The sequence below is a fragment of the Camelus bactrianus genome, chromosome 33, assembly GCF_048773025.1.
Source record: "Camelus bactrianus isolate YW-2024 breed Bactrian camel chromosome 33, ASM4877302v1, whole genome shotgun sequence".
Classification (NCBI taxonomy): Eukaryota; Metazoa; Chordata; class Mammalia; order Artiodactyla; family Camelidae; genus Camelus; species Camelus bactrianus.
Genome location: NC_133571.1, coordinates 20,414,738 through 20,433,904, shown reverse-complemented (window position 1 = coordinate 20,433,904; position 19,167 = coordinate 20,414,738). Strand labels below are relative to the sequence as shown.

The following is a 19,167-nucleotide window of genomic DNA, read 5'->3' as shown; positions in this document are numbered from 1 at the left end:
GCAGAGGCCAAGGAGGGGGCTGAAGGGGAGGGAGAGCCGGCTCCGGGTGGCAGGGGGCAGGCCCGTGTTACCATGATACGTAATCTCTCTAAAGGTTCTGAGGGTGTTAGCTCCCCTATGTAGCATCTGGTGGCCTCCAGTGTTGCCTGCCCAGCAAGCTTTCCCTAATCCCTATATCTTTAAAAATTGCTTTATTTTATTTTGTTTTTTTTAAATAGAATTATTAGGATATATTTCTTGGACCATAAAATTTATCCATTTACATTGTAGACTTTGGTGGTTTTTGGTGTACTGAGAGTTGTGTGACCATCACCACAGCCAGCTTTTTAATATTTTCATCACTCTAGAAAGAAATACCATAGTCGTTAGCCATCACTTCTCATTCCCACTTCCCCTCCCTCTGCCCCTGTGCCGGGTCCCCACTAACTGGCCTTCTGTCTCTAAATGGATATTTCACATACATGGAACCGCATAACATGTGATCTTCTGTGCCTGTGCATTTCACTCAGCATAGTGTTTTCGGTTTCTTCCATGTTCAGTATGTGCCAGTACTTCATCCTTTTAAATTGTCAAGTAATATTTGGCTCCATGGATACACCACATTTGTAAAACCCATTCTTTGGCTGATGAGCATTTAGGTTGTTTCCGCACTGTGGCTGTGATAGTGATGCGGCTATGAACATTCATTTACAGTGTTTTGTGTTAACCTGTACTGTCATTTCTCTTGGGTCTACATCCAGGATTTGCTTGGGTTACCTGGCAACCTATGGTGAACATTAAGGAACTGACCAACTGTTCTCTAAAGAGGCTGAAGCATTTTACATTCATAAGCAACATACGGGAGCTCAGATTGTTCTGTATCCTTTCCAAAATGTGTTATTGTCTATCTTTTTTCATCTTTGCCGTCTTAATGAATATAAAGTGGTATCTTACAGGGATTTTGATTTGCATTTCCCTATTAATGAACGATGTTAAGGATCTTTTAATTAATGTGTTGACTGGCTATTTTTGTATCTCTGGATAAATCTCTTAAGGATTCAGTATTGTAAAGATTCAAATCCTTTGCTCACTCTTAAAATTAGGGTGTCTTTATTGTTGAGAGGCAAGAGGACTTTATAGTCCAATTTATCTATTTTTTTCCCTTTCTCTCTTGTGTTTTTGGTGTTATATGTAAAAATCAATTACTTAACCAAGGCCATGAAGATTTACTCATGTATTTTCTTCAAGAAGTTTTATAGTTTCAGCTCAAACATTGAGGTTTATGATCCATGTTGAGCTATGTTTCACGTGTGTTATGATGGATGGGAACCAATCCATTCTTTTGCACGTGGATGCTCAGTTACTCCTGTACCTGTGTTGGTACACGTGCTGATAATCAACAGCGCTCTGAGCCTCTGCTCCTTTTTCTTCATTATATTTTCTTTCTGCTACTTAAGCTGGATAGTCTCTATTAACCCGTCTTCACATTTGCTGATTCTTTATTCAGCTACCTGAAGTCTGCGGTTGTGCCCCTCCAATTACAATTTTCATTTTTTATTTTCTTTGTAACTTTCAACTCTAGAATTTCTATTTTCTTGTTTATTATGATTTCTACCTCTGTGTTGATGTTTTCTATTTGTGACACATCATTGACATGCTTTTATTTAATTCTTCTTTCAATTATTTGAACATTCATAATGGTCAATCCAAAGGTTTTGTCTAAGTACAAAATCTGCCTCCTTCCTTGGGTACATTTTATGTTGGCTGCATTTTTCCCATGTATATGAAGCATATTTTCCCATTTGTCTGAATGTCTCATAGTTTTTTTATTGAAAACTCGAGATCTTAGAAAATATATTGAAACAGCTCTGGATTCATAACTCTCTACCTTCAAAGTTCATTGTTGCTAGCTTTCTTGGTTGTCATATTTCTTCCCGCTGCTCATGTAGCACTGTCTTGGACTAATTCTGTAGCTTGTGTATTCCCTTCAGTGTTTGTCCACTGAGTTCTGCGCTAGTTTTATTTCTTGTTTTTATTTTTCAGGCTGGCTTCCTATGAGTCATACTTTGCTCAGTAAAATTTTGTGACTAAATAATGAGTGTTCATAAGATTTCCCAAAAAGGAAATCTGTATTTTCTCTGCCTTTTGTCCAAGAGGATCTATGCAAAAAGGCGCAGGTTCAAACTTCAGGCAAAAGTCTGTTTTCACTTAGTCATAGCATTCATTTTTTTCTTGCACAGACCCTCAAGCTAGACATGAGTGACTGTTGTTTTTTCTTTTCCCAGGACTTTCCTGAGCATGCATACAGCCTTGGGCAGACGTTTAGATCCCCAAGAATTTGTTATAGCTTTTAAAATGCTCCTATGTTTGTCGAGTTCTCTAGGACTTCCTTTAAATTCCTAGGCTGATTCTTGTTTGCCCTAACTGAAGGGAAACCACCTGAGGTGGTTTAAATTTTGCCTGTTTCACTGATGTCCTGGGATTAAGTCCCCCAAACCTCACCCAAGCTGTGCTCTAAGTCTAATAAAATAGCCAACACTATCTGATTTCCAAGGGCGTCCCAAGGTGAGGAGGGGGGATTGTGGTTTTAATAGAGCTCAAAAAGTAATCACATTTCTCCATCGGCTACAATGCTGCTGGATTTGGGTTACCACGCCGCTGAGCTGGGAAGAGAAGGAAGCGGGAAGAGTTCCAAGTTAGAACTTCACAGATCCCACTGTTTCATCAAATGTGAGTAGTTTATCTTGGATAGATGATTTTTCAGTTCTTGCAGTGGCTTTTGATATTTGCCAGAGTTCTGAAATGATCGATTTTAGTTGTTCTGGGTGTATTGTCATTGTTTCAGAGGGAAAGCAACTTCACCAAGGTCCTCACCAGTCCAGAAGTCGCTCTCGGTGTTTCTTTCAACTCTATACAGTAAAGTAAAGAACTCAGTGCCTTGGTGAGTAGAAGAGCAGTCCATGCTGAAAATTCTCTCTAAAAAGTCAGAAAATGAAACTAAAGAAAATAAAAGTCTTCGTGAACTGTGGATAGACAAGCAAAGTTTTCCGACTGAATGGCTTCTCATCTTTAGTGTTGTGGATGCCATGTTCTGAGAATTGAAGCTACCTCTATGGAGCTTTTATAATTTAATTGGCCTAATTAGATTTTCAAAATGCGAAACATTGTATGAGGCCTGGAAGAGCCGTTATTTCAGTCAAAGATACTCCCATCAATTTGCATCCCCAAGTACAAAAACATTCACAGGTAGAGAATCTCTCATAAAGCAACACTTAGAGCTGCTATGTACAATTTTTGTTTAATATTTTTTCCTAAAGAGTTATGTTTTATATAAAAGGATACAATTCTTCTTAGAAAATAGTGCCTGAAAGCCTTTATATCACAGAGAATTTGTAGATACAGAAGATTACAAGTTTTCCAGAATGTTGCTTAGAAAAGTATTGCATTTAAGTTATAATTTTCCTCTCAGAGCATCAATTTTCTCATCTGTAAGAAGAGTTTAGCAGTGCTGATGAACTTCACAGGACTGATTATCTGATTAAATGTTACAGTGTCCATCAGCTCCCTCCTGGGGGTTTACTTTAACTCCTGTTGCTGAACGTCCTTCCCATTTTCCACTGGGTGACTACACGTGTAGCTCTGACCATCTCTTTAAGTGTCGTTGTGCCAAAGGACCAGCATTTCACAGCCAAACACAATTAAGTTTGATCAAAGAAAAAACCTCTCATGTTTCAGGCAAGGTAGAGAAAAAGTAACCATTCTGAAATATGCCCAGAGCATTCTTTTTTTTTTTTTTTTTTTTTTTTTTTTTGCAGGGAGGAGGTAATTAGGTTTTATTTATTTATTTAGTTTTTTGATGGAGGTTCTGGGGATTGAACCCAGGACCTCATACATGCTAAGCAAGCACTCTACTACTTGAGCTACACCATCCTCACTGCCCAGAGCATTCTTAGAGGACTAAGACAAACGATTCCCAGAGACTCATCTGATCTGGGGAAAGCGCAGTTAGAGAAGCCCTGTCTCCTTTATCCTTCCAGCCTCACAAAAGGAGAGAAAAAAAAGTCCAAGAAAAGCTTCTGAAGGTCACAGTGCAGGGAACCAGACCTAATTAAAAAAACAAGATTTAATCATAATAGGAGAGAACACTTGCCCTCCCCAATGCCTTACCAGCACATAAACAAGGCCCCAGAATAATATGAGAAGATTGCAACTCAGAGCTGCGAGATAAAGACTCTATTTAAGGAGTTATTAGGGAATCCCAAAGTCAGCAGGGTAGAATTAAAAGGAAACTGGAGGAAATTGAAGCCCTCTAGCATGTAAAGCTCCAGGAAACATTAAACACGGTCCAATTCCTAGCCAAATTAATATGAAACCTCACACTTAAAAACTCTAAGTACATTACTTCCTATTACTTGATAGATCATGTTCCACCTGCTACAAGAAATTACAAGGCATGGAAATGACAAGAAAAAATAATCTCAAGAGAAAAGGCAAACAACAGAACCAGAGACACAGAAGAACAAGAGGTTGGATTGAACAGATAGAGAACTTAAAATACTATCATTAATATGTTAGTGGATCTGATGGAAAATTGAACAAATGCAATAACAGATGAGTCGTGTAAGAACAGCTATGGAAACTCTTAGGTAAAATATCAAAATGAAATACTGGAAATTAAAAACATTGTAAAAGAAATGAATAATGCCTTTGATAGACTCATCCATAGACAGGCCAAAGAAATAATCAGGGAGCTTAAAGATATGATAATAGAAATTTCCCAAATTAAAAAAAAAAAGATGAAAAGCAAACAAACAAAGGCAATATATAAGAATTATGGGACAATTAAAAAGATGTCACTTATGTGTAATGGGGACGCCAGAAGTAGAAGAAAGAAAGAATGGATCAGAATAAATATGTGCTGTTATATTGGCTGAAAATTGTCAACAATTAATGGCAGACACCAAACCATAGATGCAGGAAGCTCAGAGAGCACCAAGCAGAATAAATATCAAAAAGTGTCCACGCAGGCACAGCAAAAGGTTGAAAAACAAAATGGGAGAATACAAGCATCGGAAGGGAAGAAAAACCTGCTATTATTCATAAACAATATGATTATGTGTGTAGAAAATATCAAAACATCTATAAAAACGTTGTTAGTTCTGAGCAATTACATAGAATGGTACCTGGAATTACAATGTATAAATACAAAAGCAATATACAAAAACTTTAGAAATAATTTTTTAAAAGACAGAAAACTACATTAAGAGAAAAACTAGGTGAAAGTATGAACAGACCTCTCACCAATGAGATACACAAATGGCCTATTATAAAAAGTGTTTAACATCACAAGGCTTTAGAAGGATACCTTACCCACCAGAATATTTAAAACAAAAAGGGAAAAGTCGATGATACTAAATTATGGAAATATATTTAGCTATAGGAATTATTGCACACCGCTGGTGGTAGAAATGTAAGTTGGAAATTTCACACAATATTTTGCAATCTGAATACAGATAGGATTCATCAATTCTACTCCCAAATATGCACCCAAAGAGAAATGCATACATATATTCACTAAAAATCTAGGCAAAATTATTTATAATGATACTGTTGAAAAGAGTCCCCACTGGAAACATCATGCATATAGACTAGAATGAATAAAAATAACTCATGACATATTCTTAACATAGAATAATACACAGCAATTAAGATAGGGAACTGCTATATAAAGTCACAAAGATGATTGACACAAATGCAAGGGAGAGCATAAATAAATCCACTGATTTAAAATTTCACATCCAGGTACAATTAATTGATGGTTACAGAAATCAGGTTAGTGTTAACCTTGTGCAGGGAGTAGTGACAAAGACAGATGGCAAGATAGATTTCTAGGGTATTGGTGTATTTTATGTTTTCTTCTAGAAAGTGGCTATATAAACATATTCACTTTTAGGGAATTCATGGACCTATATGCTTATAATTGGTGCACTTTGCAACATGAAGTTCTATAAAAATTTACCTCCCCAAACTCAAATCTTTTGAGTTCTATGGAATAGAAGTAATACCTATAAATCATCTCTCATATAACAAGCACTCCATCACAGGCAAGTATGATTACCATGTATGACTTTGGGCAAGATATGGGATATTTACAAGCCTCAATATCTGTATTTATGGAATGAAACACCCTATAAACTTATTTCACTGGGCAGTTCTAATGACTAATGTGGTAAAGTGCAAAAGCTGTCACATTTTGTTGCCTGTATTAAGAACTTAATGAATGCCTAAAAATAAACAAAACAAAGCCAAGCACAGAGCCGAATTGAAAAACACAAAAAGAAAACTGAAGGGCGGCATATGTTGGCTTTTTTGCTGAGAAGAGTAGAAAATTTTCTCCTTTAAACTGAGAAAAAAGAAAGTCTCAACCAAATTTAACACATTGTATCTTAAGTTTAAGAATCTAGAGATGCTGGATTTCTCTGGCATTTAAAGAGGTGTCACACTGTACTTCCTTACACAATTTTACCCTAGCAGACATTTGAAGCCCTAATTACAAAGATTATTGCCCAGACACATCATTCCTAATCAATTACATATTTATAAAAAGTTCAAAGTTTTATTCCCAGGTCTACTCAAAACCAAGTTGAGTTGGCAGAACAAGCTACTGAATTAATATCTATCGGTATGTAGAAAGTTGGAATAGAATGCATTTGAATGTGTTTATTTTACTATAGTTTTAACCTTAGTTTGGATAGAAAAGTAAAACAAAAGTTTAATCAAATGCTTGGAAAAAACACTTAAGCATGAAACTCATTTGAAAACTACTGAACTAAACTATTAACCTCTTTGAGGAAGGAACTGTCACACATTTTGCAAACCTCTGTCAGTCAACAGTGTTTTTCATACACCTTAGTCACACAATCAACGGTAATGACTTGTAAGTGATCATTTAAATGATGCAGGAGGCTGGAAGTTATATGCAATTCACAGGGGGAAACTGGAACGTTTCTCTCCCAACATTTCTCTTTGCATCTGAGTCTTAGAAATAAGTAGAACTCGATCTTTCTAAATATCTGCATGCATTGATTTAAATAATTCCGAGTCTTCTGAGGGGAAGGAGTTGGAACATCACTCTCACCCTCTCCCTCCATAAAAACGTGTCTGACAAATAAAAATAAGTCTGAAAAATCCAAAACGAGATGTGGTTACAGACAGAGATGAGAGCCCATAAATAGCGATGCACCTTAAGAGAAGAGAGTCTGGACTGAGTCTTGGCTCATTCGCTGGCCTGGGGAGATGGAGCAGACTGCTACTCTAGACCGAGTTCAGGCTGAACGCGGCAGCGGAAGCCGTCTGGGTCTGTGATCCTGCCGTGGCTGTGCCTTGAGTAAAGTCACTGTCCATGTTATCAAAAAGTCATAAAACTGGGACATGGTCATTTTTTCAGAGAACTTCCATTGACTGGTAGTTTTTATCCTGAGAAACAAATGGAAGGTAAATAGGGCCAGAAGAGCGGTAACTTCGTGGCATGAGAGGATAGAGAGAGGAAAGCATTAGGGCCAGCAGTCCCACCGGGATCACGCATACCTCGGACTAGGGGGGTTTCAGCACAGCTGCTCCTCCTGCAAACCCCTCACCGGCAGCTGCCCACGGGCGGGGCTGATTTCTGAATTCCTGGATGGCAGTGATGTCTGAGTGATGACAAGCACACATTCGATTATACACGTAGTATCTTTGGGGATTCTAGGTTATGTTTGGAGAGGTGGTCTATTTATAAGATCGAGGTCACTGCTAGTTAAGTGGAGTGGAGATTCAAAAACACTTCAATTGGGTTATTAAATGACAAGCAATTTTATTTTATGCTCAAAACTTTTAGGCCTAAACTTACTTATATACTTGTTACAACTAGGTAAGTGACTAAGAACATTTAAATCCAGCTCTTTTAACAAAAGTGATTTTTTTCTCTCTAAGATTTTAGAACATTTATGGTTATAACTGTCATCGTCAGCAAGGCATAGGTCCATATATGTACTTTCAAAGCACATACAGAGATGTATCCACAGAAATCGCCCAGTGCTGGCCTCTTGACATTAACAATAAGTAAAGAGAAAAAAAAAAAAAAGAAAAACAAAAGGCTCTATTGGCTTCCTTTTCTCAGCTTACATTGTGTTGATTTTACATTTTTTAATGTTTATCCACCATGAGAAAAACAATTAACAGTTCCTTAAAATATTGCAAAAAGTAAAAGTCCATATTTAATCTGCTGCCTTCAAAAGTTTCTTGGAAAGCTTAATTAAATAGCAATTCATTTGTGCATTCTGTTCAGTCTTCTAAAGCCTGATAATGCTGTAGAATTAATTAAAGAAAAAAAATGCAGCTTTTAGCTTTTATTCTGTTAGATCAAGAGGAAAAAGCACTCAGCACCGCTGTCAACATCACTCAGAGTCGCTCAGTTACAGGTTGATTTTATTCAGTTAAATATCTGTCAGGCCAGAGTACATGTTCTATTTACTCGTGTTTTTGCTTCAAGGCTAAATATGAGTGTTGAACATCTTGGTAGATCTACGACCACAAGCAGTTTAGTTCTCAACGTGGTGAAACTGACCTGTCTAGTTAACCATCAGACTCAGGAGAAGACAGGCTATTCTATGTCACCTCTCTCTCAGTCTGAGGCACCCTTTATGGCAGTCCATTTCCCCAGTATTGTCTTTTAAGAAGTCTGGGTCTAGGCCAATACTTGCATCTCCACTCTAAAATTGAGCTGTCATCAGAGTCTACGAGGGTGTCTGGGCTGAAGCCTTAGTAGGTCTGAATTGTGGATTCACCAGTAAAGAGTGTAACCTTTTGCCCCTACTCTCATTAAGAGAACACAGGTGCTTTCCTTGAAGCTAGGGAATGCCATTGACTTACAGATCCACGGAGCTCTGGAGCTGTGGGCATCTCAAGAGATCCTCCCATACAGTCTTCAAGCACATAAAATTCTAAAAAGACCCTCTAGGCTATAATTCAAAAATAGTCTCACTTTCTAAGAGTTTACGTTGCAAAATGCTTCTGTCATGGACATGCATTATTTTGAGAAAGAGCAGATTAAAATTTGCACTAAAAACCAAATGCACAACGCATATTGTAATTTGAGCATGTTCAATGTTTTTTTTTTTTTCCTTTGTTGATCTCTGCATGGAGAGGAAGATAAAAAGAGAACCATATCACTTTTTGCTTTAATCAAGGAGAGTTTCTTAGGTAGCGGAGGGGGTGCAGGTAGTGTTTGAGGGAAAGGAGCAGAAGTGATGGGTGAATTTGGAGTTAGGAGCATTGAATGAACTGAAGAGGGCACAGAATTTGTAGAATCAAGGAAAAGAGATTTTTCTGAGTAAATATATAAAGAATTTATGATGTAATTATCTAGTATGTAAAGTTGTGTTTTGTGTTTTTGTTTCTGTTTGCAGGGAGTAAGATTCCCAATTAATTTTTTCTGCGGAATTTTATCTGAAGTCAAATTTGAATCTCAGCTTAAGGGAGAGGGAGGAAGTTAAGTAGAGTTTATTGAAAACCTAATGAGTTCTTGGCACTTGTATTATTTAGCTAACTATTTCACAGTAACCCTATGAGGTAGACTCTGTTACCTCATTTTACCAAAGAGGAAACTTGTTTAAAAATAACAAGCCCAAAATTTCCGTGGGCTCCAGCTCCGTGATAATTGAAAGTCCATTCCACTGGCATTTCTTCTTGCTTCACTGTCTTCAGAGAAGCACAGCCAAGCATCACTCCTGTGAGATGTGCTCCTGCACCCAGGCTTGTTTTAGGGAACCCTAAAGGAACTCTCTCCAGAAGGCAGTCTCTCTCTCTCTTTACAGGGGCAAGAAAGTGGTGGGAAACTGTTTGATTTTCCATTAAAAAATTCCTTTCTTCTTCCAGGAACAAGCAATGATTTAAAGGCTTGTTTAATTCTAATTAATTTAATGACAAATAAATTAATGTCTATGAGAGGAAAGTTGTTAATTATACCCTAATAATAGGGACATCTCTCTCAACCCCAGATGCTGTCAGTAGTCAGCCCTGCTTTTTCCCCTAAACCCCATTAGTTCACATTACTATTCAGCTGAGGACTTCTTTATTTGGATTGGATAGGATGGGCACTAGGATTTTGGACTCTGGAAATCCAATTTCTATTTTCTTAATCTCAGGCCCTTCATGGTAAAAAGTATCTGAACTCTCTGATCCAGATTAGGGCTTATTCAATCATTTCTTAATTTGATTTGTGTTCCATGAACTTACTCCAGCTGCTTGGCTGTGCTAGGCACTTAGGATACAAAGATGGATGAAGCGGTCTCTGCCCGCATTTATTCAGCCCTAGGTTTAGAAAGACAAACCAAGACTCAAGCCAAATCTACACAGTGGAAAATAAAGAGGCATAAGATCAAGTCCCGTGGGAGCCCAGGGAAGAAGCATTCCACCCAAAGGAAGCAGAGGGTGGAGGTGTGGGGAGGGAGATGGAAGTACTTTTACTTTAATAACGGAGAATCATTAGTCACGTAGGGGCCAGAAGGTAATGGATGGATGACAATAATTCCAGGCAAGGGGGAAGTAAGAACAAAGGCAAGCCACAGCGCGATGTGTTTTGGAACTACAGGCTGCTTGCCTCTGAATGTGAATCAAAGAACAGCAAGCGATGAGGCTGGAAAAGATGCATGGACAGTGCATATTGACTGTTATATGTCTTTCCAGCAACCATTCTGTCCTTTGTACAGATATTCCCCTCCAAGTGTCGGGGGTGGGGGAACACCCCAGCCCCACTCCCATGCAGAAGGCAAAATGTGATTAGTCCAAGCTGGTCACAGTCCCGTTTTCACTCTCAAAATAGCCTGTGTTTGGAAGATAAATTATTCAGTCACCCTAGCTACAATTCTTTTGGAAAATGCTTTCCTTTTTCTTACAAAAATGTTCAAGAAGAAAGAGTCTCTCTTTTTCTCCAAGCAGCAATGTACAGTATGTGCTGTCTAGAGTTGCTGTAAAGATCTTATCAACTCACCAAGGATGACAGAGTGGGAAGACAGAAGGAGTCTGGATCCATAAAAATATCATGGAGGCACTGAATAAATCAGCTCTAAAATCACTCTCTGTTCAGTCTTCTCATTATGTGAAGTAATAAATTCCTTATTGTTTACCCCAATTAAGTTGAGGTTTACTGTCCCTGAAGATAAAACTCTATTAACTGGTGTAGAGAAGTAAAGTTCTTGAAGAGTTATATACATATATATAGAGAGAGAAGATATGTTAAAAACAGAAAGTATTACATATTCAGAAGCTCTAGAAATAATTCTCGTTCAAGAACTTATTTTTTATGAACGAGTAAACTTAAAACCCAAAGGAATGAAGGAAATGAGCTAAGGTCTTAAATTTGGCTAGCTGGAGGGTTAACACTAGTACCTGGTCTTCCAACAGCATGCAAAGGTTATTTCCTGCTGGACGTGTGCTGTGAGAGGAGATCTGGGTTCCGATAAACTACAGAGCAGCATTTTGTCCCACTGACACAGGAGGGAAGGGGCAGGACACAACCACTGAAGGAATGACACAGCAATTGAGGACAGGACAAACTGGTTAGAGCCAAGATGGCAGAAGATTCGACTTCCAGTAGACCTTGGGCCTCACAGCACACCCACAGGCGCCATGACCATGCCTAGGCTGACCCTAAAGGATCCCAAAGTGGGTGAGGGCCCGATTCACGGAAATCCCTGCCCCTTCTGCAAAGTAGTTGGAATAATCTCCTACTCATTAGCATATGAAATTACCAAGCCCATAAAACCTAACAACTCTGCACCTCCCGGTCACTCTCTCTCTTGCCTTCTGAAATGGCCCACACTCTGCCTATAGAGTGTGTATCTACTTTTACTTTGGACTAAATACCCCCATACCTCATGGTCTCTCTCCCTCTCACCTTTCTGAGATGGGCCACATTCTGCCTGCAGAGTGTGTACCTCCTCAGCTTTTTTCCCTTTGGAGTGAGACGGACCCCCGTCTGCCTATGAAGTGTGTGTCTCTCTAAACAAACTTGCCTTCGCTTTACCATGCCTTGCTCTTGAGTTCTTCCCTGCGCAAGGCAAGTACCTGTTCCCCCACAGCATCATGAATGCCCATCATAGGACCTGTGAGTCCAGTTCCTAAAAGAGCTGCATATCGGACTCCAAGCTAGGAGACTTACAAACATGCCACTTAATAATTTAATTTTCACCACTCTCTGAGATTAAGACTCATTGTCTCAGTGAAAACACTTAGATTCATAGCTGTTCAGGCAGTTTGCTCAAAGCCACAGAGCCAGTGATGGCACTATGGCTAGAACAAATAGCAAGAAAACAAAGAGTTGGAGGGTTTTTAAGAATTCCAAATAACTTCTGAATGCAATCTGAGTTCTTATAAAACTTATTAGTGACTCTTCTAAGCACTGCTAGGGAAATTTTTTTTTTTAAATAGCGGATACAGTTTTGTGCCTTTTGAAATGTATTCAGCAGTCTTATGGGTTGGGATTACCATCAATGGGAAAACTTTCATTGAGGAAGTAGCTTTATCCTCATGGATACTAGAAGACTTTTCATGGTTTTATCAATCTGATTAAAGCTAAGGGCAACAAATGTTTCGTGAAGACTTTCCATCATCATTTGTAGGAAACTGAGGTCAATAAATGAGACAACAAAATCAAGAGATGGAAAGAAGCAGATTCCCAATGATATTTTTTCCACTTTTTTAACCACCTGGACCCAACTATTCCTGAGTTTCATTTACCTGTAGACCTTTAGTTGCATGAACAAATCATTCCCTTCCTTGCCTAAATCAATTTGCACTGATTTCTTTCTCTTATAATTAAAAGTGACCTAATGTACTGACCATGATGATAACTCAGTGATCATTTATTTGTTTATTTATTTTGCTTCTACCTGAAACTTTCTACCTCATTATAGCACTCACGTTCAAATGATTCGGGACTTACTATCTGATGGACTGAGAATTCATCTTCCCAAATTCAGCTCCTCTTCTGTCAGGTCCCTCAAAGACACCTACTCTATGTCTGAGTCAAGTGCTGATCGCTGTCCAGCAGCTGTGGGCCTGGCTGCGTGGCTACATGATCCTATCATTGGGTTTGTGCATTGAAAATGTATCTATTCTTGCTTTAGTGGAAGATGGCCTGTGGACTGTGGACATCGTAGGTGCTCAGATCCATAGATTCAACTTTGGATTTCTCAAGAGTGGTGTGCTCCATCGTTTCACTGTGTGGCAATTAAAGAGTGGACAAAACTGGCTTACAAGTCGACCTTGCTTGGTACAATAGGAGGAATTCCAAAAAGTTGCATGTAAATTGAATTCTATTTTAAATATGCCAGAGAGTTTTCTATTGACTTATGTCCTACTGTGACTCCTTTAAAAAGTGAATAATTAGTTTCTAAATTTAGCCTTTATATAAACCCAGATTTTTAAACATTGGGATTGCCTAAAGTAAGATCCCATGCAGAAGGGAACACAGTCTTCTTTCATTTGTGTTCTTCATAACTTTGAAAGTTGTTGAATGTCCTTCTTCAGACCTATGCCAGCTTACTCTATTTTCCTGCATAATGAAAAATCAGACCTTTTTTGGCCCATACCATAAAAGTGATCTTGCTTTTTATAGTGAGAAACGATTTGGACTAAGCCCTCATGGTGTCTGTCGATTGAAAACATATATGACAGACTCCGCCTCCCACAACTCCCTGCCAAACACACAAATCAGCGTGGATGGTGGAACCTTTCCAGATTATTTTGTGCCACAGCTGCATCTTCAATAATTTTGAAAAATTGCAGTTCATTTATGTGGAAAACAGTTTTGTTTTGTTTTGTTTAAAACAACCGCCTGGTATTGGCACAAAAACAGACATATAGATCAATGGGACAGAACAGACAGCCCAGAAATAAACTCACAGACTATGGTCAATTAATCTTCAACAGAGGAGACAAGAATATACAATGGAGAAAAGACAGTCCCTTCAGCAAGTGGTGCTGGGAAAACTGGACAGCTGCATGCAAATCAAGGAAGTTAGAGCACTCCCTCACACCACACACCAGAATAAACTCAAAATGCTTTAAAGACTTAAATACAAGACCATACACTATAAACCTCCTAGAAGAAAACATAGGCAAAACATTTTCTGACATAAAACTTAGCAATGTTCTCCTAGGGCAGTCTACCCAGGCAATAGAAATAAAAGCAAAAATAAACAAATGGTACCTAATTAAACTTATAAGCTTTTGCACAGCAAAGGAAACCATAAGCAAAACAAAAAGACAACCTACAGAGAGAGTGGGAGAAAATATTTGCAAATGTTGCAAGTGACAAAGGCTTAATTTCCAGAATATGTAAACAGCTCATACAACTTAATAACAAAAAAAAAAAAACCAACCCAATCCAAAAATGGGCAGGAGATCTAAACAAGCAATTCTCCAGTGAAGACATACAAATGGCCAATAGGCACATGAAAGAATGCTCAATATCACTAATTATCAGAGAAATGCAAATCAAAACTGCTATGAATTATCACCTCACACCAGTCAAGATGGCCATTATTAAAAAGTCCACAAATGATAAATGCTAGTGAGGATGCGGAGAAAAGGGAACCCTCCTACACTCCCACTGTTGGTGGGAACGTAGTTTGATGCAGCTGTTACGGAAAACAGTATAGAGATTCCTCAAAAAGCTAAAAACAGACATACCATATGATCCAGCAATCCCATCCCTGGGCATATATCCAGAGGGAACTCTAATTCAAAAAGACGCCTGTGCCCCAGTGTTCATAGTAGCACTATTTACAATAGCCAGAACATGGAAGTAACCTAAATGTCCACTGACAGATGACTGGATAAAGAAGTTGTAGTATATTTCTACAATGGACTACTACTCAGCCATAAAAAAGAATAAAATAATGCCATCTGCAGCAACATGGATGGCACTGGAGAATGTCATTCTAAGTAAAGTAAGCCAGAAAGAGAAAGAAAAATATCTTATGATATCACTCATATGTGGAATCTTAAAAAAAAAAAAGACAAATGAACTTATATATAAAACAGAAACAGACCCACAGACATAAAATATAAATTTGTGGTTGCCAAGGAGAAGGGGGATGGGAAGGGATAAACTGGGAATATTTGCAGACATTGAGTGGTATATATAAAATATAAAATATAAAAATAGATAAACAAGTTTATACTGTACAGCACAGAGAAATATATTCAATATCTTGTAGTAGCTCACAGTGAAAAAGAATATGAAAATGAATGTATGTATGTTCATGTATGACTGAAGAATTGGGCTGTACACCAGAAATTGACACAACATTGTAAACTGACTATACTTCAATTTAAAAAATAAACAAAAAATTTAAAAATTAATAAAGCATTGATACCTATTCTCATATGTCTTAGAAACATCCCTTAGCTCCTAGGCTCTTGTTAGCCCGAGGTTGGGAACCTCCTAAGTTCAAATCACTGGAGAGGACCTAGTCATGTAACCCTCACTTAAAAAATTCCAGATATGAGAATCATTGCTCTGCAAATAACACCCAATATGGGTTCAGTCTAGAAGTCCTTTTACAATCTGGCCCTCGCCTCATCTTTCGTCATTAATTTCACATTTTTATGCTGTGCTTTCAAATGTGTTGTTTCATTGCCATCTTTGGGAATTAAATTCGCTCTCTCCAGTAGCTTTACTTCCCTCCCCCACTGGCGGTCAGGAGTTCCTCTCTCTGTGCTGCGTACCACTTAGTAGGTGTTTCATGGCTCTGCACACGTGTACTATAATTCCCTGTATCTATGTTAGATACACTAGTGTTATCTGGGGATATTCGAGTCACTGTTTAGTGCAGTGGGTCTCAAACTAGAGTCTCCTTAGAGCTGGGGTAAGCAGACTTTCTAAAGGGTACCTGGGAATGAATTTAGGTAATCAAGTTCCACGTTCTCAACTTTCACATGCAACGTTCCCTAAAATTGATTTTCCTCTGAACTCACTTATGGTTATGCTGGTTCTTTTTTTTTTTTTTTTTTTGTCTATCAAAGTCCCTTTAGCCATTTCTCTTCTCACTCACACTTAACAGAATAAAGACGAAGCTTTCACCCTATCTTACTTCTGAACATTACCCTGAGCTAAGCAAGGCATAATTCAAAATGCTATTATTGGCCAAACCTTCCTTTACTCAATGCTTCATATGTTCCTATCTCTTTTATCATGAGATAAATCACCTCCCTCCTAAAAAAAAAAAGAACTTTGTGTATCAGATAATTACTTACTGGATTTTGAGATAGATTAATTCTATTTGAGTAATTGCAATGTAACTTGATCCAGAAGAAAGATTTGACAACTAGATGTGTGTATAAATATTTTCAAAGCAAAGAATTTTGATACAGTGATAAATAAGATATTTTTCAATATAAAACTATTAATTTCAAGTACAATTCTTTGGGGAAGATGATTGAAAACCTGATTTTAGGAATTAAAAGAAAGAATATAAATTTTGACTGTTAAAGCAGGGTTTGTTTATATATTTTCATCAATGGAAGACCATGGGTATCAAATCATTACTGTATTAAATGTCATCAGATAGACATGGAAACATTTTCATTTAAAGTAACAATATTTAAAATACAAAAATTATACCCTTTGCAACTATTTACAATTTATGATGCAGAACTTTACATTTTGATTAAAAGATGTGTGGTGGTTTACATATTTTCTCGAAATTCTTCCAGGAGATCGAAAGTCTTCTGCACTTAAGAATGAGTCCTGGAGTATTGTTTCTCAACCTTAAATGTGCATGAATTGTTTCAGGGATTAATTAAGCATCTTTCTAAAAGGCAGACTCTAATTCTTTATATCTGGATATAGGGACAGGATTAAATCCTGCAGTTCTAACGAGCTGCTGAAAAATGGCCATGCTGGTTACCGTCCTTTGACCGCACTTGAAGCAGGATGGCTCCGGAGCAGGACTTCTCACACTGCAGGCCACTTCCCATTATTCAGTAGTGAATCTATTTTGCAACTGCGATGAGTATTTTTTTAATGAGAGAAGAATAATGATACAAAGGAGAAGAAAAGAGAAAACAAAAAAGGCAAGATGAAATTTAGAAAGTGATATTAGGGTATGATTGCATGGATTTTTGTTTCTGTTTTATGGGGTTTTGTATTTAAGTCTCAATGTAAGATGTATTTCTTACTGCGAATCTGGGCAAAAAGTTGAAAAACCCCCGTGAAAGAGTAAAGAGTTTCACTTAGTTATTTTTCCCAATGTCTACGCATTACTTAGTAGATAGTGAATGACAAGCAAGTTTGTTGAGTGAATAAATGTACAAACAAACAAATATATGGTGTCATCCATACCACCAAAACGACTTGTGTCTTTAAAATTGGTAACCCTAGATATTTGAGCATTTATTTTATCACATCTAAGTAACAGAGAAGGAGCAGGCTCTCTGTGATTGTTCCATACTGGTAAGGGTACCTTACAGACAATGTTACAATGCGAGAGAAGAGAAGGTACATTTCTTCTTTCTCAACAGTGTTCAGTCTTCCTAGAATATAAAGTAAATACCTATAAAATACTGATCCATATAAATTGCACAGCCCTGATCTTTTAGTGACCTTCAGTGATCACGTGATCACCCATCTTTTGCTCCCCCCGCCCTTTCTGATGAGTAACCTAAACCCTGCATGGTTTGTGGGTGGTTAAGACCATGCAGTTATTTACGCATTTATTTTTAAGGTGACATTTCTTCTCTTTGTGTTTTGTTTTCTGCTAAAGTAATCTGTTTGTCGTATTTACTGGGATTCTTTCTTGCTGGCTACTGTGTACCAGAAAGATAATAAACAACTTATCTAGGAGAGGCTTGGGGAGAATTCTGCCTGCAGGTGGTAGGCAAAACATGTGACCTCTAGAGCTCCTTTCCTGAAATACGTTTCCATTTAATACATTTTTTTTTCAGAATTTAAAAATTACACTCTCTGCTAAATCGCCTCAAGGTGTGAACACAATAAATAGAGACACAATGAATTCAAATATTTTTAAAGGGTTTGCAGCAGCATTTAATACAGAGGAAAAAAAGCAACTAAAAAATAGAGGATTTTGGCATTATCTAAGCCCACCTGGAGCATGCTGCTCTCACAAAAGCAAGATGGGTCCATTTTTGCGTTGGGATTTCCAGGAGGTAAGCTGTCTGAGAAATATAAATGATCTGGCCTCTTTGCAACCGAATTCCAAAATGGGATTTGTGGCAGGAAATTTAGGCAGGTGTTGAAGTTGCAAAGATGTGGGGCTGCTTTGTTAGATAAAGGCCATCAAGAACAAAAGATGTAGTATTTCTCCTCTTTAACCCATCAAATGACTTTGTGTATATAAGGTAACTTCTTTGTGAGGTAGTCTTTCTGATTCTAATGAGAAGGATTATTTGTGATCCAATACTCATCTCATGGAGATGTGTAAACTAATTTCTGGAAAATGTTTTTGATGCATTCTGTATGAGTTCTGTAAAACATAAACAGTTGAGTGGGGTGGGAGGCAGGACAATGTTCCCACAAGTTGTCCGTCTACTAGTCCATGGGCCCTGTGAGTATGTTAGCTTTTGTGGCAAGAGTGACTATGCAGATGAGACTTAGTTAAAGAACGTGAGATGGGAAGATTATTCTTAATTACCTGGGTGTGTCTAATATAATTACAAAGGTCCTGCTTACAGGACCCTCAGGGTGATTTCCTGCACTCAAGTCTCCCTTGCTGCCTTTGAAGATGAGGAAGGGACCACAAGCCAAGGAATGCGGGGAGCTTCTAGAAACCGGAAAAGCAAGAAGTGGATTTTCCCCTGGAGCCTCCAGAAGAAATGACGTCCATGACACCTTGATTTTAGCTGAGTGAGATTTCTGACTTCAAGAACTTTAAGACAATAAATTTGTTCTATTTAAGCCACTGTTTGTCTTCATTATTTTTATCTGCAGCAGCAACAGGAAAGTAATGTAAGTGGTAAAACAAACATAAAATAAATACATGTAGTAAAACAAATATTGGTATAAATACAAACAAACAACCTGTTTGGGATGTAAATATAAACTATGGAGTAGCCACTATCTAACGGATCAACTGGAGTATGGTCCTAAGGAGAGTAAGGTCCGGTTTTACTGTGTTTATGAGC

At 37.9% G+C, this 19,167-nt stretch overlaps 1 long non-coding RNA gene across 1 annotated transcript in view; it reads left to right on the top strand.

Annotated features, from left to right (window-relative positions):
* The window catches only part of LOC141575844 (uncharacterized), a 33,159-nt gene extending 14,225 nt beyond the window's left edge, over window positions 1-18,934 (top strand). The window contains exons 2-5 of the long non-coding RNA XR_012503775.1: window positions 741-2,709; window positions 2,825-2,920; window positions 16,877-18,192; window positions 18,718-18,934. This is a non-coding gene — a long non-coding RNA (uncharacterized LOC141575844). The remainder of the gene's footprint in view (window positions 1-740; window positions 2,710-2,824; window positions 2,921-16,876; window positions 18,193-18,717) is intronic.
* Window positions 18,935-19,167: the final 233 nt, after the last annotated feature.